We start from the raw sequence: 26969 nt of genomic DNA, 5'->3' as shown, positions 1-26969 counted from the left end.
AGTGCCACAAAGCAAAATGCATAACAATATAGATAGATAGATAGATACATATGTACATACATATATATACACATACATACATATATATACACATACATACATACCTACATATATATACATACATACACATATATAGATGTATATCCACACATACACACAGACACATATATATATATACACACATATACATATGTGTGTATACATATACTACGTATGTATATCTATATCCTCTAAAGGGATTTTTTTCATCTCTTAAATGCTCTTTAAGCTAATGAGAAAGCTTTACAAGTCAGCCAGTATTTTACGTGTAGATGCTATGTAGATTGGTTTGTGCCGAGTTCTCACTGCATGACTGACAAGAATGCTGCTCCATCTTCCTTTTGTTTATGCTGAAGCTTTCTCCTCATAACCCATTTTCAAGCCTGCTCATATTTTAAAATTTATAACGAGGGAACTGTGGAATTAAAAAAAAAGAATGAAATAAAAAAAGACCACATTGCTTTTCACTGAAATACAGTAGACTGATAAAAATGGAAAAAGTTGACAACTATATAATTTACGCATCTCCCACTACCTACAACTCCTTTGAGATTTCTTGGTAATTTTCATGACAGTTGATTATGCTGTCCCATACAAATGAAAGATTATCCCTCAACTCACTAAAAACACATGGGTTCATGAGTAAAAGGAATTCATAAAGCAAAAGAGAACATATTTTCATTTGTGGAGTTGCAAAGTCATTGCTGTTCAAAATATTTTCCCCTCCCCCCAGCAAATTTTGCACTAAAAACTATATCAAAACTATTCAGGACAATAAATATGAACAATAGATCTGACATCTTTTCATGTATGGATATACTTGTCCGTGTAAAATATAGATCCATGTATGAACACACATGGATCACAAATGTGTCTGATACATGTGTGTGTATATACCTATATGTAGAGATAGAGAGATGATAGAGATAAGAGACAGACATACAGATAGACAGATTTCAGGATGTTCACAGCCACTAATAAAAAATTAGTATTTCTTATCCTCTTCCTATAGTTATAAATTAAGACAAGTTATCACAGGTTATTTTTGGGGAGAATGTAAAGGCAAAAAAAGGCTCATAAAACCAGCGATGATGTAGAGATATCTAAAATTGTAATCCAGATTTAATGTAACAGCTATATATACTTGTGCATTAAGAATCATAGAATCTTAGCATTGGAAGGGACTTCAGAGGTCAGATAGCCCAACATTCCACCAAAAGCAAGAATCCCTTCTTAAACAGCCCAAACAGATGCTTATCTACCCCCTCATGAACACATAGGATTATCGATTTAGAGCCAGATAGAACCTGAGAGATCATCTAGTCCAACCCCTTCATTTTACAGGTGAGGAAACTGAGGCACAGAGAGGTACTGCCTTAAACGTCATAAGATCACAGATTTGGAGCTGGAAGGGACCAACCTCCTCCTTTTAAAGATGAGGAGACAGGTGAAATGACTCACCTGAGGTTGGGCAGTATGTAGGCGGTAAGCATCAGAGACTGGATTTGAACCAAGATCCTCTGACTACAAATGAAGAGCTTTTTCCATCGTAGTACATTGCCTCCCCATGACTGGAGAGGGGGAAGGATTGTTATTATTTCAAAAGATTATAATGACAGTTGACATTTACATTGCACTTTAAAGTTTATAAAACACTGATGTAATGAAGAACTTCCTAAGCATGGAACTATCCCAAAGTGAAATGACTGCCTTGGGAGGTAGTGGGTTCGCCTCTTTGGAAGTCGGTAAGAAGAGGCTGGCTGACCTCTTACTACGTACGTTGTAGGAACTATTTTTCATGTGCAAGTTAAGGCCTCTGAGATCTCTTCCAATCCTTGAGATTCTGTGACTAAGAAACATGCGTTATCTTATTGGTCCTCAAAACAACCCAGTGAGATTATGGATATGTTTTGCATGGCTGTGCACGTATAACCTATGTCAAATTGCTCGTCTTCTCAATGAGGGGGGGTGGGGAGGGAGGAAGGGAGAGAATTTGGAACTCAAAGATGTAAAAACAAACGTTAAGAATTGTTTTTACATGGAACCGGGGGAAAATAAACTACTAAATAGATATCATTTCACGATTTACAAAAAAAGAAAAAAAAGATGAGCAGGACGATTTCAGAAAACCTGAAAAGACTTACATGAACTGATACATAGTGAAGTGAGGAGAACCAAGAGAACATTGTACACAGTAACAGCAATAACAATCCTTCCCCCCTCTCCAGTAACAGCAATAGGTTTTGTGAATTGTGAATTACTTAACTATTCTCAGTGATATAACAATCCAAGACAAATCCAAAGGACTCATGATGAAAAATGCTATCCACCTCCAAAAAAAAAAACTGATGGAATCTGAATGCAGATCAAAGCATGCTATTTTTAATTTTCTTTATTTTTTTCATTTTTTTGGAATATATTTTCTTTCAAAAAATAACTAATATGGACATACATTTTCTGTGACTGCACATGTATGGTTTAGGTAAATTTGTTTTTGCCTTCTCAAGGAGGTGGGAGAGGCGGGAAGGAGAGAATTTGGACTGAAAATTTTTAAAAAGAATGTTAAATTGTTTTACATGTAATTAAAAAATAAGATATTAAAAACAAACAAATGAAAAAACCCAACCCAGTGAGACAGATGGTAATAAGACAGGTGGTATTATCGCCATTTTATGAGGCTCAGAGAAGCAAAAGGGTCACCCAACTACTAGTGTCAGAGGTAAGATTCAAACTGAAGTCTCTTCTAACTCCAGATGCAGCATTTTTTTTTGGACAGTTGTAATCATTAAGATTTTTTTCTTTATAGGGCCAATCGTATGGGATTTTTTTGGTGAAGATTGATTACTCAAACAATCTGGGTGAGCCAGAGTTAGTGAGAATGGGAAAGAAGAGAGATACTGGGTTCTTCTACCTTCCAGCTTCAGGAGAAAAGAGACCCATTCCAACCTGTCTTCAGGTCACTGAAGGGAGAGAAAGACTTTGGGAAGAAGCCAACATGAGAGGAGCTGTAAGTCTTTATCATGTCCTTATCTTCAATTTACTGCTGTAGAGACTTCTGGGAATTTCCTCTTAGGTGAGATGTAGAATTATCTCTCTTGGTTGAACTGAGCTATCTTACTCTTAATGAGAGGGCTCCTTCACTCTGTGTTGTCTCCGATATATTCTCATCTGTTTATTTTCTTTAATATCTGTTTTGCTGTTGACTTAGATAAATGAGGTTGTTTTTGTTTGTTTGTTTTTTGCTATTTGCTATGTATATTCATTGGGGGACTGGCATTTGGTGGGGAAAGGGTCAAGCCTTGAATATAAAGCTTAGCCCTTCCCCCTTTCCCACTAAGCAGTAGCAATCAGGAGTTTAGCTTGTAGTTACTTCCCCTAGAGTGACGATGTTTAAGGCAACAGACAGATGAAATCTTGCACAGCTCCCCCCTCTCTCTGAGGAAAGCAGAGTAGCCAACCTCTTGCCTTCCTGCTTCTCCTCCTGACAGGAATTAAAGTTTCCCTTGGAAAAGGGTTGGGAGGGGGGAGAGGGAAGGAGAGGCTATAGATGTTCATTCTTGCCTCCTTGTGAATAATATTGAGACAGCCATGATACATAAAAAAGCCAAAAACTGCCTCTATGTCATTTCTACCCATTGGTCTACCTTCTGGAGCAACACAGAGCAACTTCTTTCATATGGCAGCCTTTCAAATATTTTAAGACAGATACAAGATTAGAGGAATTAAAACTGGAAGGGAATTTAGAGGGGAGAGAGACAGAGAGATGGAAAGAGAGAAAATATGTGATATCTACATCTATACACATACATACATACATACATATATTCATATTTGTACATATACATAATATGTATGTTAGTGAAGCTCCCTCATTTTTCAGATAAAAAACCAAATAACCAAACTGATGCCCTGAGCTTTTAAGTCACTTGTCTAAGACTGACCCAGCAGATAAATGTTAGAGCCAGCATCTGAACTCGTTTGCTGTGACTGTAGATCCAGCACTCTTACCTCTGAACCACAGTGACCTAATGGAGTCCACTAAAAGTCTCCCATTAGTATTCTAAGTTAAATATTTGCCAAGTCCTTCAACTACTCCTAATTCAAGGCAGCTCCTAAACACAGCATTATCCTGAATCCACTCCTCTAGATACATTCTGGTTTCTCAGTATCTTTCTTAAAAGGCAATGTCTTAAACTGAGCATAACATTCCAAGTGTGCCTGATCATTGCAGAGAACAATGGAACTAGATTATGTTAACTTTTTCAGCACCCATGTTCCCATTTGGTGTTGTTTCATTATCAGAGTTTTGGTCGACAGGAATATCCGAGTCTTTGTCGAACAAACTGCTTTAAAGCCAGGCTTCCTCAATACTTGACGTGTGCAATTAATTGATTTTTTCAAAACTTAAATGCAGAGCTTTACATTTCTCTCCTTTAAATGGAATAGGTGCATTCTATTTGTTGGCCATTAGCAAATCCTTTAGAAAAATAAACCTCAAGCTCTCCTGCCAAATCAATTTGGGCAAGAACCAGACAAAAGGATAAGCTGTCATGTCCCTTTTCTTTCCAATGATAGCAGGAATGTATGTTGAGGCTCCCGTGTAGGACCAGTACACTGGCAGATAATGACTGCCTTGAAGCTGTGGAAATTAGATTCAGGGGCTTAAAAAACACAAAAAGGGAATTTTAAAAAGCAGTTTAAACAACTAATTTCATGAAAATTTCACTTTTCTTTAATTCAATAAGTGTTTTTATTAGTGTGTATTAAAACTATTAACCTATACTTCAATATTTTTTAATAGCTTTTAACTCACTTCATTAGAACTCAATGAAAGTGGTGGACATTTTTTTTTAAAGATAGAAAACACATTTTCATCTATACTAGTCTGTCTATTTGCAGATTGGTTGGTCCATCACTTGCCAATCAATCTTTGTAATTTTAACTCTTTCGGATAGATAATTTATTAAGCATTGGAAGACTCAACCAAGAGCATTCCCAACATTTCTAATATTTCCATAGCTTCAAGCTGCCCTTAAAACCTCTTCTCAAACATTTATTTCTATTCAAGTGAATTTTGCTCTTCCCCAAGCCCACCACAATCTCTCCTGCCCTTCCCCTGGCCCATCCAAGAGTGCCCTTTATAACTATAATCTATCATTTTACAGTGTAGAAGTCCAAACCTCTGATTTTTATCTGTGTAGGAAGCTCCTAGAAGAATGCAAATCAGCAATTGTTCTGCAACTTATGTAAGAGTTGTCTAGAGCCTTAGGGGTTAAATGATTTGCCCAGAGCTACACAGCCAATATGTGTCAGAAGCAGGACCTCAGTCTATTCTGAACAAACTCTTAGGTCCTAAAACTTTTCTTCAAAAAGCTTCTTTCAGCTCTTCATTTTGAATGAAACTTCTTTTCCCAGAAGATTTGTTGAGTCATTTTCAATCATATAACTCTTCATGGGGTTTTCTTGGCAAAGGTACTGGAATGGTTTGCCATTTCCTTCTCCAGCTCATTTTACAGATGAGAAAACTGAGGCAAACAGGGTAAAGTGACTTGCTAAGGGTCACATAGCTAGGAAATGTCTGAGGCCAAGTTTGAACTTGGGAAGGCGAGTCTTCCTGACTTCAGGCCCTCTCCCAGAAGACAGCATAATCCTGAAAACCTCCTTTGGGAGCTTCTTCATCATTCACTCTTCCTGACTCCCAGGACTAGAAGATTCCTTGCTTCCCTTTGCTACTTACAGACCAATCTGCTATCATCCTTACATCACCTTTTCTAATAAAACTGCATGATCTCATGCTCCCCCACCCTTATTGCTACCATCTACCTATCTCTAGGTTTCTCTTCCATGGACCTTTGGTATCATGTTGTTGGACTCCAACCAAACAGTTTTTCTACTTGCTCAATCCCAAAGACCTCTAACTCCATGTCCCACTGCTCCCCACCCCAATTTCAGGCATACACTGATGGGTAGAAAGTAGAATCTAAGACCACACTTTGACTTTACCTTCCCATAAAATTGGTGGTCTTGAATTTGAAGTTCAATTCTCTGACCACAACCTCTTAACCTTCTATCTCTCCTACCTCCTCACTCATACTACATCTTGTTTTTTCTCTCTGGTTCTCTGACCCATTCCTGTTTTCTCAGTCCATCTCCCCCTCCCTGCCTTCCCTTGCACACTTACTCTTGACCACATGGCCAGGCATTTTTATGACTTGCTAGGTATTACCCTAAAATGTCTTGCTTCCATAAATTTACCACATCTCAAGCCTGTAAGTCCTCAATCCTCTAACAACAACAACGACTAGCATTTATATAGCTTTTTAAGGGTTACAAAATACATATAATATCTCATTTGATTCTTCTAACTACTGTGTGAGGTAGATGGTCTTGTTGTCTATTGATGAAGAAACTGTGGTTGAGTAAAGTTAAGTGACTTCTCCAGGGCCACATAGCTAAGTGTCTTAGGCAAGATATTCCAACCTGGGTTTGAACCTTGGGTCTTCCAGATTCCAAATCTATAACTCTATCTACTGTGTCACCTGCTTCCCATCTGATTTCTCTGTTTCTGATCCCAGACTGCTGAGTGTCCTTGAAAACAGTTTAAAAAAAAAAAGAGGCAGATTTTACCTACTCCAAATTTACATTACACAAATTAGCTGGGCCCTCGCTGCAACTTAGCAGTCCTATTCCACCCTTTTCCATTTCCTCTCACTCCCCATAGCCAGTATCATAAACCTGTCCCCATAACCTCAAACCTAAAATCACAACGCCTGTGACACACAACTGCAGTTTAAAGCCAAGATTTTTAAAGGGTCTGCTGTGTGCTGAAACCACTTTCCAACATGCTAGGTGCAGTACAAAGTTTAGATAAGACATAAACCTTATCCTCATGGCACTTAGATTCTAGTAAGGGGATATGACACATAGAAATAGCTATAATAGAAAATTATATATGTTATATGTGTTAAGAGACCAATGAAAAGCTTATGAAGCAAGTATGGAGAAGTCATTACTGATTATGGATATCAGGAAAAGCTTCCTGGAGGAGGTGATATTTGAGTTGACCTTTTAAGTTTGGGTAGGGAATTTAACAAGTTGGTAGTGGGGAGTGATAACACATTTCAGTTAGAATAATTGGTGAGTCAAGGTGTAGAGCCAAGTACTAGGTATTTTTTTTTTTGGTAGGGGGTGGTATGCAATCTAGCATGGCTATATGCTGCATTAGTATGTAGCATGCATTAGGCTTGAAAGATATGGGCAGCATTTGCTTGGGGAAGGGTCCTGAATGCCAGGCAATGAGTTTAGAAATTTACTCAGTGAGTGCTTAAAACAGATGGCTTGCCTCCCTAGTTCACTGAAAATAATGCAATCATTAGTCAGGAGATTCCCTCAACTATTCATTCCAAGCTTCTTAATATTTTAACCCATTCTATCCTACTCCTTTCTGGCTCACAGGAAAAGCTGCCCCTCCCTCATGGGCAAGGCTAATGTTTCCATATCTACCTTAAACCCATCCATTCTTGACTCCTCCAGGACAACTCCCTCAAATCTTCAATCTCTCTGTCTCTGGCCATTCCTACCTGTTCTGCTTACAACATAGTCAGGTAGCCCTAAACCTTAAAAACAAAAACAAAACCCCAAACCATTCTCTCAATGCTTCTGTACCACTAAAAAACATCTCATCACTCTTCTACCACTAAACTTTTGGAAAAGGTAATGTCTGATTGATATCTCTACTTCCTAACATCCTATCCACTCACCTGTTCTCGTATCCTGTTTAATCCCTACTATTCAACCAAAGTCTACCACTTTAACTAAAACTGCTCTCTCAAATGGTTTCTGTCTCATCAAACCTGATGACTTCTTCCCATCTTTCTCCTACTTAGACTTTTTGCAGTATTTGACACTTGTTAACTACCATCTCATTCTAGATACTTTCTCCTTCCTTGGCTTCTGAGATAATCTCTATTCACTTTATACTCCATGGTCCAAACCTCGGCACCATCTTTGGCTCTTCCCATTGGAGCAATGGTTCTTAATCTGGGGTCCGTGGGTAGATTTCAGAGGTTCCATGAACTTGCACAAGAAAAAAATTACAGCTTTATTTTTGTTAACTGCTAACTGAAATTTATAGTTTCCTTCAATTATTTAAAATGTTATTCTGAGAATGGATCCATCGGTTTTGCCAAACTGGCAGAGATACTTGATGACACATTAACAGTTAAGAACCCTCATATTTGAGATACAGACTCCTGTTAGAAAGTGATCTGGTAACAGGTAGAACCAAGAGGTAGTCAAAGTTAAGTGTTAGGCCTAGTTAAATGTTCCTCCAAAGAAATATAGAAGATCTGCCAAATCTGAGAAGGGGAAGCCAGCAAGAATTCCACTCTTTTAGAGACATTTAAAATTAATCTCGCATGAAACAAGAGTAACATTTATCTCTCATCTTTCTCCCATCCTGCCCATAAGCCTGCTTCCCCCTAGCTACCTCTAATTTTCCCTTCAATGAGAATTAATAGGTCTCAGAAAATAGTAGATTAGAGCATCAATAAAACATTTTTAAAATATCCAAGAAACAAAAAGAACTAAGAAAGGGTTCAAATCCAGACCCTGCCACTTAATGCCTGTGTGATCTTGGGCAAATCACTTAACCTCGCTTGGCCCCAGGTTCCTTATATATAAAATGAAAAGATTGTCTGCATGGCCTCCCAGGTTCCTTTCAGCCTTACCACTATGATTCTATGAGTCTGGGAATAAAACAATGCACTTTGGTTATTACCTTGCTAACTTTAATTTGTAATCTTGGAAAAAGAAGTAACAAAAGTTGACAGTTTCCTATGCAATACTTTTTACTGTGCATCATATATTGAAATGTGCATGTTTATTGATGATTATATTCCTGATAAAAAGAATAATTTTTCAATGTAAATAATAAGCTAATGAGCCATAAAAATGAAAATACAAAGCTTATATCACCTTTGAAACATTCTTTTGAAAAGAATAGAATTCTTTTTTCCTGTATACAATCCTCTATTGTCATGATATTTTTCCTATCTTCAAAATGAAACCATCCTCTCCCCCTCCCCCCTGCACAGAAAGTAGATAATGGTAAAAAGTCACAATTAGAGCCTTTAAGAATAATTCATTATCTTTGTCTTGAGCTCCTCACCTCTTGGGCCTTTGCAGGAAGAGGTCTGGGTCAAGAGAAACAAATGGGGTGATGTGACCAGGCCCTTCCTTATCCTTCTGATCTTCCCATTTATTCTACTAGCCCCAAGGCTCAAAACCCAGGCAGCACATTTATATCTCTCTGGACCAAAAGTACTGAATTTTCGAGGACAATTCCAATTTCAAGAAAATGAAGTGTACTCAGATAGGCTTTACAAATGAATTGATCTTTGCTAAGCCTTGTGTTCTTAATTTGGACTTCAGAAAATATGGACCCGTGTACCTATATGCTAAGAAATTTGTCAGGTACACCCCACCCACCTCATCAGAATACTGAGTGTCAACCAGCGGCAGGATTATAAGACATTATTACAACTAAGGTGACAATGATAGATCTTAAAATAGCGGGACCGCCAAAGAAAAGGAGTGGCGGCGCATCAGAGAGAGAATCTGAGGTAAGAGACTGATAATGAGGATGGAGAGTACTTTTTCTGCTTATAGGTGGAAAAGGCAGAGAAGTCTCTGTCTGAAGATAAAGCACATAATAATGTGATCATAGAAATCTCCTAATGGGGACTATGTGATGTTCAGTAAACGTATTCCTTTCCCTGCATTATTCTTATCCTGTTAGGTTCCTTTGAGAGAGTTTCTCAAGCTAGTGTTTACTTCCAGCACCTGATTACATGTCTGCAAAGGGCATCCACTTATTTGTACAAAGTAAAATTACTTGCAGAGAATTGTGCTTAATTGCCTGAACAAACTTCTCTTGAAAACACTACTTTTTCTCAATTCTTGCTATCTCATTGGAAGAATTGGGTGGGTGGGGGAAATTTGGTAATAAATAAATAAAATAAATCCACTGGTAATTTCACCAGCTCATTTCTGAAAGGCATTCTATCATTTGCTGTAGGAGTCACCTGGCCTTCTCACCTCCAGGAATGAAAGCTTAAAAAAAAAAAAAAACGAAACCCAAGGTTTGAAGCATTGTTGAAAAGAATGGATTTCTTTTCCTTTGCAAAGATTTGTTTTGGGAATGTACAGTGACTCTAGGGGCTCAGCATGCTGATCAGTGATCAGGAAGGGGAAAATTGGACCCCACCCACTGCCCTGTCTGGTTTGGAACAGCTCAGGAAGTCAAAAGAAATGTAAACATCTGGCTTCATATTTCTATTGGAACTAGGAAACAGAGGGCAGATGCATTAAGGCAGCCAGACTAGGTCGACAGGACCTTTTCCTTTCTATTTGTTCTGCTTTTCTCTTGAGTCAGACAATGCCGGAATGGACTGTTGGAATTGCACTCTGACGTCATGTGTTCCCTTAGTAAATGTAGATGGTTGGGGACTTTCTGATAGCTCTTCATTTCTATAGAGCTTTCTGTCTGGTTCTGTAAATTTTAGCAACCCTCGCTTGTGTCAGCTTCTTGCAGTTGGATCATGGGACACTATTGTGGTAATGATGATAATAGTAGTGTTTTATCAGTAAGGTGCTAGGGAAAAAATTTCCTTAAGTAACTAACAGGGCATTTGACTACCCTTTGTAAAGACATCTTTTTTGCTGTTAACTCGTTTCAATCATATCTGACTCTCCGTGACCCTATCTGAGGTTTTCTTGGCGAAAATACTGGAGTAGTTTATCATTTCCTTCTCCTGCTTATTTTACAGATGAGGAACTGAGGCAACCAGGGTTAAGTGACTTGCTAAGGGTCACACAGCTAGTAATTTCCCCTCAAAGAATCAACCAACAAGTATATGAATCCAGATCCGAACTCAGGTCCTCCTGTCTCCAGGCCCAGCATTCTATCCACTGAACTACCTAGCTGCCCTGTGAAGATAACACCCAACTGCTAAATAGGGAAGATTGCTTAGTATAGTGCCTTATACGTTGTAAGCACTTAAGAACTATCTCTTGATAAAAATAATAATAGGTATCATTTATACAGGTATCCCAAAGTCAACTGTACTAAGACTTTTGGAGCACCCTGTACGGTGCTTTGAAATTTACAAAGCACTTTCTGTGTTATCTCATTATATATACATGTGTATATATGTATGCATGTTTTTTTTTAAAAATCCAACATGGCAGTGAAAGGGAGAAAACATTCACTTTTCTCTCTTTGTTGCATTTCCCTGGATGCATTATGTGATCAATCAAATTCAGGCATCTTACGCGCCTAGAACAAGATTCTTTCTCCTATATGCTGTAATGGACGTGCCACCCAACTGGATCAGCTGCGGGATTATCAGACATTCTTATAACAATGATCATAGTGCAAAGTCTCAAATGTAATGAAATATGAAATGGATGAGAAATCTCTTTGAGAGCCAACCATTTGAGGAAGAGCCCTAGGACTGATTCTTAATATATTGACATAGTCTGCAGGTTCCTGTTTCTCTCTCTTTCTCTCTCTCTCTCTCTCTCTCTCTCTCTCTCTCTCTCTCTCTCTCTCTCTCTGTCTGTCTGTCTGTCTCTCTCTCTCTCTCCCTCTCTCTCTCTCTCTCTCTGTCTGTCTGTCTCTCTCTCTCTCTCTCTCTGTCTCTCTCTCCCTCTCTCTCTCCGTCTCTCTCTCTCTCTCTCTCTCTCTGTCTGTCTGTCTGTCTGTCTGTCTCTCTCTCTCTCTCTCTCTCTCCCTCTCTCTCTCTCTCTCTCTCTCTGTCTGTCTGTCTGTCTCTCTCTCTCTGTCTGTCTCTCTCTCTCCCTCTCTCTCTCTCTCTGTCTGTCTCTCTCTCTCTGTCTGTCTCTCTCTGTCTCTCTCTCTCTGTCTGTCTGTCTGTCTCTCTCTCTCTCTCTCTCTCTCTCTCTCTCTCTCTCTCTCTCTCTGTCTCCCTCTCTCTCTCTCTCTGTCTGTCTCTCTCTGTCTCTCTCTCTGTCTCTCTGTCTCCCTCTCTCTCTCTCTCTCTCTCTCTCTCTCTCTCTCTCTCTCTCTCTCTCTCTCTCTCTGTCTCTCTCTCTCTCTCCCTCTCTCTCTCTCTCTGCCTCTCTCTTTTTCTTTCGTGCCAGCTGGACAAAAGAATGAGGTCCTTTTATGTCCTTGGCATCCAGGATGGTACTGTCTATGGCCTTCTCAGCCATATTTGGGAGGTAGAGTTTCCCTACTTCCCCACACCAAGTTTAAGTGTGCCTATATTGGAAGGTGAATTGGAAATCACCTGGAGCCCTATTCCTGGGTGTCTGGTGGCCATATTAGTTCCTTTGAATTTACTGCCCTTTATAGCACCTTCCCAAGACCATTGAGGTGAGATGAAGCTAATGATTGTATCCCAAAGTAGAGGTGTCAAACATGGGCCAATGTGGCAGCAGCACTCTTGACTAAACTATATTAAAATATATCTGGAAAATTTTTAACAATAAATAAATAAATATAAAACAATATATAAACCAAAAAATTATAAGCAATAAATAAAAATATCATACATCATAGATAATGTTATTATATGGTTTTGTAAGTCAATTATGTGGCTCAGAGGGATCCTCATGGTAAGTGGCACCATTTATCTTTGAGTTTGACACCACTACCCTAAAAGATTGTTATATGTTTTGTATAGTTATATTTGTAGCAATATAGTATATTGTTATATATTAACAAAGTACCTGGCATATAAATGCTAACTCGTATCACAGGGGTGTACACACCAGGTACCCTTGACTTTTCTGCCACCCTGTCCCAGGCCAGGTACCCTTTCAGTCTTGTCTTCGTGATCTGGGCATGATACAAAGATACTTTGCCAGTATGTAGCATTTTCCACTTCTTTGTGAATAGGTGCCAGCAAGAGATGCATTCTCATGGGAGCCTGATCGCTGCTAGATTCTTGATGAGTCTCAATGTGTCCCTTCAAGGATGATTGGCATAAAGGAGGATGCTAGTTATACCATACTAAAGTCTTCCAAATAGGTACAGTGTAGTTGTTGTTCAGTCATTTTCAGTGGGGTTTTCTTGGTAGAGATACTGGAGTGATTTGCCATTTCCTTCTCCAGCTCATTTTATGGACAAAGACACTGAGGCAAACAGGGTTAAGTGACTGACCCAGGGTCACACAGCTAGTATGTGTCTGAGGATGGATTTGAACTCACATAGATGAATCTTCCCGACTCCAGGCCCAGCACTGTGTGCTCCATGGCACCACCTAACTGCCTAGTTAGGCATGTATTTTCTTGAACCATTCTCATGCAGAAGACCTTTTACTCTCCAGTCCTAAATCTGGCTCATCTTTAAGAATGGCCCAGCTTAAGCTACCCCTTCTTGGTGAAGCCATCCTTTCCAGACAGCTACCCCACTTGTTACTTTGGAATATTAAGGTGTTTTACCTCAGTCAGCCCATTTCCTAGAATTATTATGTAGAGAGACTCTCCATAGGCAGAAGACTGAGAACTCTGAAGTCTAAAGTCTAGCCATCTTCCCTCCTCCAAGTTCACAGGGTAGGGTGCCTGGAGAGTCAGAGAATCTTTAACTTCCCTAACAACTTACACGGCTTGGCGGTGTTTCCGTGTACTGGAGGGCTAACTCAGTGTGGGCAAGGATCACGTCTTGTGTCTTTGGAACCTTTCGAACAGCACCCAGTACAATGCACGGCATGTAGTAAACAGCAGATCAAAATATTTTAAAAATGAGTCCCTTTCTTATTACCTTCAATGGGTGGTGGCAATTCCACTGGCTTTTCCACTCCATCTGGCATTTTCTCTTACTCCAGCCTCCAGCTGCCTTCTTCTGCATCATTTCCCCTCAATAAATCAACCAACAAGTAGTTATTACATTCTTACTGTGTTCTAGGCGCTGTACTGGGCGCTTAATAAATGTTTCAGATTGTGGTCGCATGTCTATCCATTTTACATCTTGCAATGCTCTCTTAGCTCTTGTTTATTCATAAATTCTTCTCCTCTCCATAAGTCTGATGGGTAATGGGTTCCATGTTCTTTTGGTTTTCTTACATCTCCCTTTATATCTAGTTCATTCATCCATTTTGGCCTTATCTTGGTAAATGGTGCAAGATGTTGATCGATACCCAATTTCTGTCAGACTGTTTTCCATTTTTCCCAAAAAATGCTACTGAATAGTGTATTCTTATCCCCAAAGCTTAAATCTTTACTTTTCTCAAACACAAGGTTGCTAATCATTTACTACTGTAAATTTTAGCATTATTTCCCATTAGGAATATATTAGTTATATATATATATATATATGTATATATATATATAAATCAGGATGTACTATAGTATATCATAACAATGATGTTATTTTTTAAAATTCTTCAGTAGTTTGTAATTCTAGGTTAAAATGATTCAGTGTTTTCAAAGCTATGTTTAGCTGAACCCAGGTGTTCTGTATAATGGGAACAGGGATTTCATAGGACGATTTTAATACTATTTTCCTTTCTTAAATATTAAATGTAAAGTTATATTTGTATAAAATAATTAGATAAGACAATTTTTCAGTATGAAAATGGGCTTAATTTCCTCAATTTTGTGCCACAGTTTTCCCTACCTTTCTTCATTTTCAAAGATTTTCTATATCCCTATCACTTCTCCCAAACCGGACTAGCATTTTTGAATTCTGCCAATGAATTTCAAGGCCTAAAGTGTTCTATGACCAAGTTAGTTTGGGAAACACTGCTACATTGAAGACAACAGTGTGATTCTGAGATCAGGTCTTGAAAACAGCAGCTTTTACAGTGATAAAATTCTGTTATAGTCAGTCAGCTCATCCTTTGTTACCAATACCTGCCAATGTCCATGCTGATGGTGAGCTGGGGATCCTGGTTAAGTTGCATTATCACAGGTGGTGTAACTCTAGTCTTAAACACCTGTCATAAACAAATCTAGCCTTAGCTGCCCAGTCCCTAAAAAAGGTTTCTTTGGGGCACTGAGGTATTTCAGGTCAATTAGCCTGGTTCCTAGAATTACTGTGTAGAAAGACTCTTTCTTTTTTTTTTTTATTGATTTATTTTGATTTATCAACAATCACTTCCATATGCTTTTGACTTTAAATTTTTCTCCCCCTTCCTCCCCACTACCCTCCCCAAGATGGCGCACAATCTGATATAGGCTATACATATACATTCCTATGAAACATATTTTCACATCAGTGATGTAGGTAAAAATTAGAACCAATAGGAGGAACCACCAGAAAGAGGAAACAAAACTCAACTGAAGAGAAAAAAAATAGCAATTCAAAAGAAAGACTCTTTCTTGAAGCAGACAGGATTGTGGACCCTACGTGTTATGTTCCTGTCAGTCAACAGGTCCCAAATATATACCCTCAATAAGACCCACCACCATTGCCACCATTGTGATCACCCAAGACTAACATACCTGTTGAGTTCCTGGGGTTTTTGAAAGGGCCATTTCTTACCAGCACCACATCATTGTTTAGAGATGTAAATGTCACAGTCAGAGTCAACAGCCTGGTAAGGGCACTGTGGGGTATCATTACAGAGCTGTGCCATTTGTCTCCACCCTGTGATTTGGGGGAATTTCTTAGATGACATGTCACTGAATTACCTTGTATGTGGAGTTCTTGATGAAGCCCTCCTGCTGTGCCCCTTAACTGAACCAAATTTGACATTTATAAGGATACAAGGCAAGGACTTAGCCAGTAAGACATTACTACATGTCCCAGAAATGAAAGGAATGGCTTCTAATAGCAGTGCTGTTTGTAACATGCAGGCACAGAGCTCTTGCCATCAGGGTCAGCAGAACACAGGAAATGCTGTGTGCTTCACAATATCTGCACATGGCTGCTTAGACTGCAAAGGGTTACATTGATGTTCTGCGTACCATTTCAAAGATGCAGGGGATGGAGACTGCCGTTAAGCAACGTCCGCATGCAGTGTCTGCAGTCAATCAGCTCCTTGCTGTTCTTGCTGGAGGGAGAGGTCTTTGCTACATCTGACCTTGCCCAGACTTATCACTGGCTGATTGCCGATGATGATCCTGAGGACGGCCACATAAACACCGAGGAACATTCTATTTTTAGTGCCTCCAGTTCAGAATTTGTTGAAGAATTGGAAAATTCCAAGGGCCTGGAGAGCCCTTCCTAGGATTACAGGTAACCTATTTTGATGATATCCCAATCAAGAGCCCAACAAAGGACATATTCATAGAAGATCTCTGTTGAATGGAAGCTGATGAAAGATTTTAGAAAGACATCATTTCATCACGTAAAGGGTAGTGTGGCACGGTGCCAAAAGCACAGAATTTGGAGTCAAATTACCTGGATCTGAATCACAACTCTGCCTCTTGCTGTGGGCAATAACCTTGGGCAAATCATTTAGCCCCCTTAGGCCTCAGTTTCTCCACCTGTTAAAGTGAGGATAATATTAGCATCTACTTCATTGAGTTGTTATGTGGCTCAAATAAGAAATGTAAAGTTCTTTGCAAACTTTAAAGCATTATGCAAATTTTAACAATTATCTATTAAAATGAGGGAGTTGAACAAAATATCACTCACTTAATAAATATTTAAGCACCTACTACGTCTCAGGCACCATGCTAAATGCTAAGGATAAAAAAAAAAAAGACAGTATGTGCCTTCATGGGCACAGCAGGAGGGCTTCATCAAGAACTCCACATACAAGGTAATTCAGTGACATGTCATCTAACAATCTCGTGGCTTTAGAGGTGAGCTCTAGATCTGTTGTTCAGTTGTGTCTACTCTTTGTGACCTCCCATGGACCATAGCGTACCAATACTGTCCATGGGAATTTCTTAGCAAAGATATTGGAGTAGTTTGCCATTTCCTTCTGGGGTGGAGTAAGGCAAGCACAGATTAAATGACTTGTCCAGGGTCAGATAACTAGTAAGTGTTCGAGGACAAATTTGAGCATAGGTCTTCCTGACTCCAGGCCCAACACTCTATCTACTGAATCACCTGGCTGCCTAACGATCCGGTGATTCTGTGAACACTTTGAGGCTACTGCATCGATGACCCTGATATGCATCCCACCAGGTATATGTAATCTGTAAAGCACCTACTTCAAAACCAAAGTCTTTTCAAGAACTATTCAATTCTACCAGGGTTTTTTTTTAAACACACACACACACACACACACACACACACACACACACACACACTCTCACACAAAACAGCTATAGCTGATCCATTTCATTTCCTTCTGGGAAAGGGTGTTAAGTGGCTTTAGACTCACCAGTATAAGGGTACTTTCTGGAATGTCAAGCTGTTAGTAACTGCTGAGTCACCTTGACCAACATAAACCATGGCTTTGCCACAGACGCTTCCTCTTATGGTGATGGAGCTGAATTTAGTTGCAAAATGGCAAATGGCACTGGGGCACCATAAAATTCATAGAATATACCAACCAATTGCTTATTATTAAAGGCCATGCCAGACATAGGGGAACATCCATAAATTGACAAAGAGACACTTGACTTATTCCAGGAGAAGAGAGCATGACTTCGACAAAAAGGCCAAATTGAAAAGGCAATAAATAACATAACTAGGAAACAGCATGCAAGTTGATGAAACAACCAAGAGCATGGCACCAAGTTGAAATAAACAAACCAAACGGGAAGAGCAAAAGTGAAGTGTAGGGAAAATCTAGGCTACAGCCAGAAGGAACGAGTTATGGCTGGAGTCACGAGGATGAGTTGTTCACTGACAGTGATTGTGGTATGCTCACCAATTCTATTTGATTAAGAGGTTAGCATGTTGGCCACATACTCCACTTCTTCCTTCACAGACTGTAGAAAAGTTTTAGTGCCTTTGAAAGCCTTGGTCCTGACAATCTGCCATTGTGTGTTATTCTGTGCCACCTCAACTAAGTTTTAATGATGGAAAAATCTCCTGACCCACCTAGGCTAATAAAATTGCCATTTTTCCTGTAGGATCTCAGGTTGGACTGGATCTTGAACTGGGTGTGGAAGGGGGAGCCAGTCCAGAAACTGCCTGAGCAATTTAATTTATCCACAAAGTAGTCATCATGAGTTATCTGTCCACAAAGAATGCCCTTTATGGAGAAATCATGTTATTAATTAACAAGCATTTATTAAGTGCTTACTATGTTCCAGTCACTGTGCTTAGCACTGGGTATATAAAGAAGTTTATCATTATATCATTGAGACCACACTATATGCAGCTCATTCAAAATTGTTTAATGGAAACCATTATCCAGATGCTACATCCAATGCCCTAGAAATGATTTTTGCCATTGATGAGACTGTTAAGGAGTATTGAATATGCTAGGCTATTCATTATAAATTGCCAAAGACATAAAGTTCTCGAGGAAATGACCAAGAATACATACTGATTTTCTTGGACCAGGTCAAGGAAAGAACTTCTTAATTTTGGTAGTTTCCTTGAAATAACTCTCAATGTTTCTAGTTTCATCTTAACCCTCTGCTATATCAGTCACAACTCAGTGTCATTTATTTACAAACACACAGATTTCCAGACAACATAATTTCTTACAGTAAGTCTATATGAAGCTTAGTGGAGTTTCAAGAATTTGCAGGCAGTAAAATGATTAATGTTGTCATGATCACACCTTATGAACTTTAAAATGGTCAAGCTCAAAGGTAGTACAGTGCATTGAGCTCTACACCTGGATTCAGGAAGATCTATGTTCAAAGATGGCCTCAGACATTTATTAGCTATGTTACCCTGAGCAAGTCACCAAACTTCTCTGCCTCAGTTTCTTCATTTATAAAATGGGAATAATAACAACACCTACCCCCCCAGGGTTGTTGTAAAGATAAAATGAGAGAATATTTTGAAAGCATTTTGCAAACTTTAAGGTGCTATGTAAATGCCATCAATTTATCATCATCACCATCATCATCATTACAGACTTCTAAGGATGCCTAGAATAAGGCCGTTGGCCAACATTACTCAAAATGTTAGTCAACACATTCAACAATAAGAGTAAGTCCTGCTGAATTACTAAGAAAGATGGCTCAAGACCAAACCTAGATGTAGCTCTATCTCTACATCTGCTCTTTGCTCATCTTTATGAGTCAGTTTTTGCTATGAATTATGGGGCTAGACCTGCCATAATAACTGAGGTCACAGGGCCCATGTCATATAGTATCTAGAACATAGATGGGCTTACGTGTCATACAGAATCTCAGAGATTGAAGGGACCCCAGTCAGTCCAATTCAATATAAATAAACATTCCCCTTTATAACATATACAATAAACAATCATCCAGCCTTTTCTTTTTACTTGAAGAGTGTCTTTATTGCTTTCTCCTTCCTTCTTTCTTTCCATTTTTCTTTCTTTCTTCTCTTTCTTGCTCTGTCTCTCATCTCCTTGTCTTGCCCAGACTGGCAGTGCAGTGGTCACGAGTGGGCCTAATCCCACCACTAATCCTGCTCTCTTTCCAACCCAGACCAGTTTTCCCCTTGGGCATCCCAGTGGCCTCCTATTCCTGGACATTCACCATATAGGTGCCAGGCTTAATGTGGATACCCAATTAGCTTTATTCCTACTGTAGCTCAGAACTCCTGAGCTCAAGCAATCCACCAGCCTTAGCCTCCCCAGTGATAGGGATTAGAGGCATGCACCATTATGCCTTCTACTTGAAGACTTTAACAGAGAGGAAACCCATCATTTTCCAAGCAAGCCTTTTTGGATAGCCCTAATTCTTACAGATTTTTTTCCCCTGAGGGTCAAGTCCAAATCTGGCTTTTTTCAATTTCTTATAATTGCTCCCAGTTTTGCCCAGGGGACAAACCAATACAAGTCAAATCTCGATTCTGTATTGATAGCCCTTCAAATACCTGAAAACAGCTGTCATGTCCTCCCTACATCTTCTCTGCTTTAAGCTAAAGACATTACACCCAGTTGGCTGAACAACGGCAGAACTACCAGCAGTCTCCCCTCTAGAGCCAAGAGGCATTGATCTTTTGTCTACACCTCATAATAACTCATCAGAGCCACAAAGGGAAGGAAGCAAGAGCTAGTCCCATTTGGGACCACCTTGTATTTCTCTACCCACTAGCACAACACAGGGATGGCTTCAGAAAGGGATGTACTCTTGTGGTTAAAAGATTGCAAGCTGAGGGGGTAGGGATGCTTATATACCTCTAGGGATATTGTAAAGCAATATGGTCCTTTTGATCCATTCTAATTTTGAAGTTTTTTGAACCTTTTGAAGGTTCTTGAAGGAATTTATTTAAAGACCACAGTGTGATTACAGGTTGGAGTTTTGGAAAGAGGAGTCTCTGTAGTGATAAATCTGTTATGTTGAAGGTCTGCTTGTCCCTTACCTATTACTGATACCCAACACAACAGGAACCCTGCCAAGAAAGCTCACGGGTCTATAGACATCTAGATTTGGAAGGGACCTTAGAAGTCAACTATTCCAAACCCCTCATTTTGGAAAAAAGGAAACCAAGATGTGAGTTGGTCAAGGTAAAGTGGGAGAGTCAGGGTTAGATTCCAGTATTCTGACTCCCAATCTCTTTCCAACTCACCATCCTAGTAGCTATCATAGCTTAGATTCAATCCCAGGCCCTCTATCTCCAAATGAGGCAGCCCTGGGGTGCCATAGTGCATACAGTGCTCGGCCTGGGGTCAGGAAGACTCATCTTCATGAGTTCAAATCTGGCCTCAGGCACTTCCTAGCTGTGTGACCCTGGGCAAGTCTTTACTCTATTTGCCTCTGTTTCCTCATCTGCAAAATGAGCTAGAAAAGGAAATGGCAAACCACTCCAGTGTCTTGGCCAAGAAAACCCCAAATAGGATCACAAAGAGTCAGAGATGACTGAAAAATAATTCAACAAGTAGTTTCAAAATCCTATGCTCTCTTCACTATCCCACGATACTCATTGCAAACATAGGCCTCCAATTACATGCTATTTGGCAATCAGAAGGATGCTGGATTTGAAGTTGGAGGCCTGGGTTTGAATCTCAGCTTTGCAATATGCCATGTGATATCCACAAGTCATTTCACTTCTCAGGGTCTAACAGTTACCTCATCTAAAAAGGGAAGGGATCAGATTGGGTGGTGTGTAAGATCTAGCTCAATCCTAAATCTATGACTGAGACTACATATGGCGTTTTCTTGGAGTCGGGAAGAAATGCTAACTGTCAAATTGCTACTGCTATGCAGGTCCCACACATGTGCCGTATCTGGCACAATCAGTCTATTTCAATGCAAAAGATCTTATTGCAAATAATTTTAATGCCAGCTTCCAGTCTATTCATAAAGAGCTTTAAAAACAGTGTTACCAAAATAATGAAGGGGGAAAAGTGCAGGCTAAACAGGCTGAGTTTCCTTCGATAACTCTACCCCAAAGGTTGCTATCTACTATGTGATGTTTTAAGAAATAAATGGGGCAGCTAGGTGGTACAGTGAATAGAGCTCTAGCCTTGGAGTCAGGAGGACCCAAGTTCAAATCCAGCCTCAGACACTTAACACTTACTAGCTGTATGACCCTGGGCAAGTCACTTAACCCCAATCACCTCACCAAAAAAAAAAAAACAACCAAGCCAACTAACTAAAAAAATCTATACCCATGATTATTAAAAAATCAATTTGAATGGATTATGATATATGATATATATATATATATATATACATATTTTGATATATATATATATATATACACACACACCATAAATTTGGGTTATACTATATATTATATATGTACCATATAGATATATCATATATACTATATATGTGATTATACCATATATAATAATTTATTAATAACATTTTTGTCCTTGTTTATGATTAATCTAGAGCAAAAGTTCTTTTTTTTAGAGCAAAAGTTCTTAATCTGAAGAAGGTAAACTTTTAAAAAAATATTCTGATAACTATATAACAATATGATTGGTTTCTTTTATAATCCTATATATTTTATTTTATGCACTTAAGAACATCATTGTGAGAAGGGGTCCATAGACTTTACCAGATGGCCAAAGGGTTCATGGCAAAACAAGCAAACAAACAAGAAAAAAACAGTTAAGAAATCCTAGGTAGATTAGTTTAGTGGATTAGAATGCTGGACCTGGAGTCAGAAAGATCTGGGTTCAAATCCCACCTCAGGCACTTACTGTATGACCATGGGCAGATCACAGAACTTCAATGGGCCTTAGTCTCCTCATCTTTAAATTGGGGCTAGTTATAGCCTCTAATTCCTAGGGTTGTTCAAAAAATCAGGTGAGATAATATGCATAAAATACTTTGTAAACCTTAGAGCATTACATGAATATAAAGTTATTATTTATAATTAGTAATAATTTATTTCACAAGAAAGATCAGACTATAGCAAGTAAAAATGAAAGTGAGTTGCCAAGGATAGTGCTGTCCCTGATTACTTTTCAACCTGTTCTAGATAGACCTAGGGACAATGGGAATGGTTTCCACCTCTTCCTCCTATCCAGGAAAAGTGATCCCTAGAGGAGAGAAACTGAACCAAGCAATGGTCTGAGTGAATGGATGACAAACCTTTCCTAAGTATACATGGGAGTAACTACTAACAACACTGATAAAGCCCAGCCAAAGTATCTGTTTGATGACCTCAAGTAAAGCACTTCCCTTTTTCTCTGAGTCATACCCTGGACTGTTATCATACCCTAGAGAGTCCCTCCCACCCCTTGCCCCACTTCCAGGGAAATTGATTATCTCAGTTTCTAGGTGAGGGATAAAAGGTAAACCAGATAGGGCTGTGAAAGCAGAATATTGATAACACACCTGAGCCCAGAAACAGCTGGAAGGTAGGGACCTAAACTTTTTCAACCTGTAGGGATGATTTAGGGGATTGGCAAGAGATTCCTATAGATATCGATGCCTGTGAACTCATTTATCCCATCCCCTCTCCTCCATATTGCACAGCTAACCCAAATCCACAAATGCAAGGATGTCAGGGAGCTGGACAACTGAATAAGTTGAGGGTCATGAAGACAGGACGAGAGCTGAACACGGAGACCAAGGATATGAGTTTGTCTCTTGAGCCTTTCACTTACAACCTATATAACCATGATGTTAGGGGTGGGCCTAACTCAAGTTCGGGTTTAATACCGGAATGAAATGAGGTTCTCATGGGTCATTCAACAGTTAACAAACATTGGCCATTGCCTAGAAAGGATATTCAACAAGGATTTCCCATCATTTAGTTTGGGTGGATGTTTACCACAATGGAAACATATCAGGGCTGCAATTTGCTTAGCCTTGGGACATCTGACAAATCCAAGGAAACTGAGTCCATGTGAGTCTTTTATGCCTTTAGGTGACCAAAAGACTAAGTCCATATGGCCAGAGGCTACTTGGAAGCTGTATCAAGGGAGACATAGCTTGAACCATAGGTCCCTGGGCCATCTAAGTCCGAGGGACAGCTTTGGTGCCTTTTAGGGGAAAAGTAGTACAAGAGGAAGGGGGAATCCTGGTAGACAGTGCATGAGCAAGTCACGATTTCTCTGGACTTAGTTTCCTTGTTTGTAAAATGAGACAGTTGGACTACCTGACTTCTAAAGTCCTTTCCAGCTATAAACCTATGATCCTATGTGGTCCCATTTTGCTTGGAGCATCCAAAAGTCTGGGCTCAGCTCTGATGTCTTTGTCTCTTGAAGCATGCCCTCAAGTGCCCAGGATCTGGTACTGATGTCTCATCCAAGTTCCAGTCTCATAATCCCAATTACCTAAAGTGGCCTCTAAGGGGATGGCACCCTACCTAGCTATCCCTTCTGACAGACTCTCATATGAATATATCCTTCCTCACAAAGAACAGAAATAGTCATGCCAAGGTGGTCTTTCCCTTCTCTGACTTCTCTTGTATTCTCTTTGGCATGGTTTTACAACTATTTTCCCTTGAATGATCTTGTCTGAGAGTCCAACTGTAAATATCTCACTGGGTATCAAATCCTTCTTTGTACATCCCCTTCCCAATCCTTGTGAAGTGCCTGTGATGTAATGCCAGCCACATAGGAGGCCTTTCATAAATATTTGTTGATCATTGTAAAAATTAACAAATATTGCAAAGCTTGGTTGGTGGTTCAGATGAAAGGTTACTGCCTTCCTATCCTAGCCAGACTTCTTAAAGGCATAGTCTATACCAGGGGTGGGGAGCTTGCAGCCTTAAGGCCATATGTGGCCTTCCAGGTCCTCAAGTGTGGCCTTTTGACTGAATCCAAATTTTACAGAACAAATCCTTGACCTTCTAGGTCCTTAAGTATGGCTTTTTGACTGAATTTAAATCTTATAGAACAAATCCTTGGCCTTCTAGGTCCTTAAGGTCCTTTAAATCCTTAAAGGATTTGTTCCGTAAAATTTGGATTCCATCAAAAGGCCACACTTAAGGACCTAGAAGGCCACATGTGGCCTCAAGACTGAAAGTTCTCCATCCCTGGTCTATACTTTCTACCACTATTTTCCTACTACTCTCTTCAACCTCTGAGGTCTTTCAGAGATCACCACTTACCCTACTTTTCAAACCCAATGGCCTCATGCCCAGTCCTTGTTCTCCATTACCTTTTCCTTGCATTCCTAATGATTTAGCCAGTCACTCCTTGAAACACTTATTTGGTTTCTGTGACACTGCATTTTTTTAGCTCTTCCACTATCTCTCTGATACTCCTTCTCTTACTTTGCTTCTACCCTTTATGTAGTGGCATCCTCAGAGCTAAGGGCTTGGCTTTGTGTTCTTTCAGTATTCTTTCTCTTCACAAATGGCCCTTGTCCCATAGCGTCATCTAGAATCCTAGAATATTGGAACTGGGAGTGGATCATCCCATCTTCTCTTTTATGAATGAATAAATTGAGGCCCTGAGTTGTGAGATGATTTGACCAAGAATAATTAGTGGGACAGCTGAGATGGGAATTCAGATTGTGCCTAGAGAATGTCAGCATTTTGCTGACTTCTTGAGCATAGACCATGGATGCTCAGAATTCAACTCAGAATCAAGACTCTGAGAGGTAAATTGAGGTGAGGACAGAAAGGACACTGGATTTAGAATCAGAAGATCTGGGTTCAAATTCTGTCTCTTATTTACTAGCTGTGTCTTATATAGATAGAACAACATATTAAATTATATTATAAATATAACATATATGTAATTATGGATTATTGATATATTAATAATATTAATAAATACATTGGTATATTTAATATAATAAGCATATTGGTTTCCTCATTTAGAAATCGGCGCAATAATACTTGTACTGTCTTTGGTATAGAGCTGTTGTAAGGATCAAATAAATTATTGTCTATCATGTGCTTTGTAAACCATATAGCCCTATGTGAATATGAGCTATTAGTAATTATGCTTTGGAGATAATGTTGTGATGATTATAAATCGATTTCCAGATACTAGTCACCTTCCTGATTTCAGGTTCAGCATTCTTTCTACTCTACTATAACATTTGATCTTATGCTAACGACTCGGACGCATAATAAGCAATTAATAAATGCTTATTCATTCATTCATGTTCATCTGGTTCTGACCTTTGGGCTTTGACCTCAGTTCAAATTCCACCTCTGCCCTGGCTTACCTGTGTGACCCTGGGCAAGTCACTTAACTTTCATGTTCTTCAGTTTTCTTATCTATAAAATGAGTGGGCTGGGCTTGACAGTCTGTAAGGCCCCTACCAGCTCTAAATCTATGCTCCCATAATCTCCACTTAACTATGTGATGTGATTATGATCCCAGATTTAGAGCTGGAAGGAAGCTCAGAGGTCATCTAGTCCAGTCACCATGCACATGAGGAAACTGAGGCCCAGAGTGTTGACCGAGGCCACGTAGGTAGGTAGGAACTAATGGAGTAAAGATTTTGAACCCAAGTCCTCTGATTTCAAATGCAGGACTCTTATCACTGTTATCACATTAATGTCCTGCTATCATCTCAATTTAAATTTGTTCAAAATTGATATAACCTTCTTGCCCCAGTCATCAATGGTATAACCATTCTTCCAGTTACTCAAACTAGAAAGTTCAGATTTATGGGATTTAGGGAAAGATGCATCTACCCCTTTTGTTTTATGTATGAAGAAACTAAATTTCAGTGAAGTTAAATGATGGGTTTAAGGACACATAGGTAGTCAGTGGCAGAATCAAGGATTGGAGCCCAGGCCTTTGGACTCCAGATCTGATGTTCTTTCAATAATAATTACAGTAATTATAAATAATAATAACAACAATAATTAGCATTTGTGAAGTGCCTTAAGGTTTACAAAGTGCTTTAGGGTTAACTCATTTGGTCCTCATAACAGATCTTTGAGGTAGGTGCTATTATTATAATAGCTGGCATTTATGTAGTGCTTTAAGGTTCCCAAAACACTTTACATATTTTATCTCATTTGATCCTTATAATAACTTTGTCAAGTAGGTTCTCTTATTATTCCCATTTTACAGATAAGAAAACTGAGGTCTTTTTTTTCCCTTTGAAATATCTCTTGAAATAACCCCTTTCTTTCAATTCCCATAGCAATTCACCTAGTCTAAACAACCATTACCTCACATTTGGCCATAACATAGACTTCTAATTGGTCGTCTAAATCTCCAATCTTTTCTTTCTTTTCCAATCCATCTCACATACCAGCCACGTTCTTAAAATACCACTTTTAACCTAGCAGTGTTTTACTCAAAAACTCCAGTGGTTCCTGGTTGCCTAGAAGACAAAATACCAGTTCTTGACTTCAAAGACACAATTGGGCCCCATCTTATCATTAATTCACTTGACAAAAAGCTAATGTGTATCAGGTACATATCAGGTACTGTGATAATAGTAACTCCCATCACTCACCAAAGTGGACCCCCACTTCAGCCATGTTCAAGGGCATCCACATACTGTGAGGTGGGTGTGTATTCTTT

The 26969-nt window shown here is 39.3% G+C and overlaps 1 long non-coding RNA gene across 1 annotated transcript in view; it reads left to right on the top strand.

Moving 5' to 3' along the window:
• Positions 1-2825: 2825 nt before the first annotated feature.
• LOC144457608 (uncharacterized) overlaps positions 2826-26969 on the top strand; it is a 50942-nt gene continuing 26798 nt past the window's right edge. The window contains exon 1 of the long non-coding RNA XR_013487076.1: positions 2826-3046. This is a non-coding gene — a long non-coding RNA (uncharacterized LOC144457608). The remainder of the gene's footprint in view (positions 3047-26969) is intronic.

Source organism: Phascolarctos cinereus, unplaced genomic scaffold, assembly GCF_003287225.1.
Source record: "Phascolarctos cinereus isolate Bilbo 61053 unplaced genomic scaffold, phaCin_HiC Scaffold_1;HRSCAF=81, whole genome shotgun sequence".
Lineage (NCBI taxonomy): Eukaryota > Metazoa > Chordata > Mammalia > Diprotodontia > Phascolarctidae > Phascolarctos > Phascolarctos cinereus.
The sequence above is the reverse complement of the archived record's forward strand: the minus strand, read 5'-3'. Positions and strand labels throughout refer to the sequence as shown.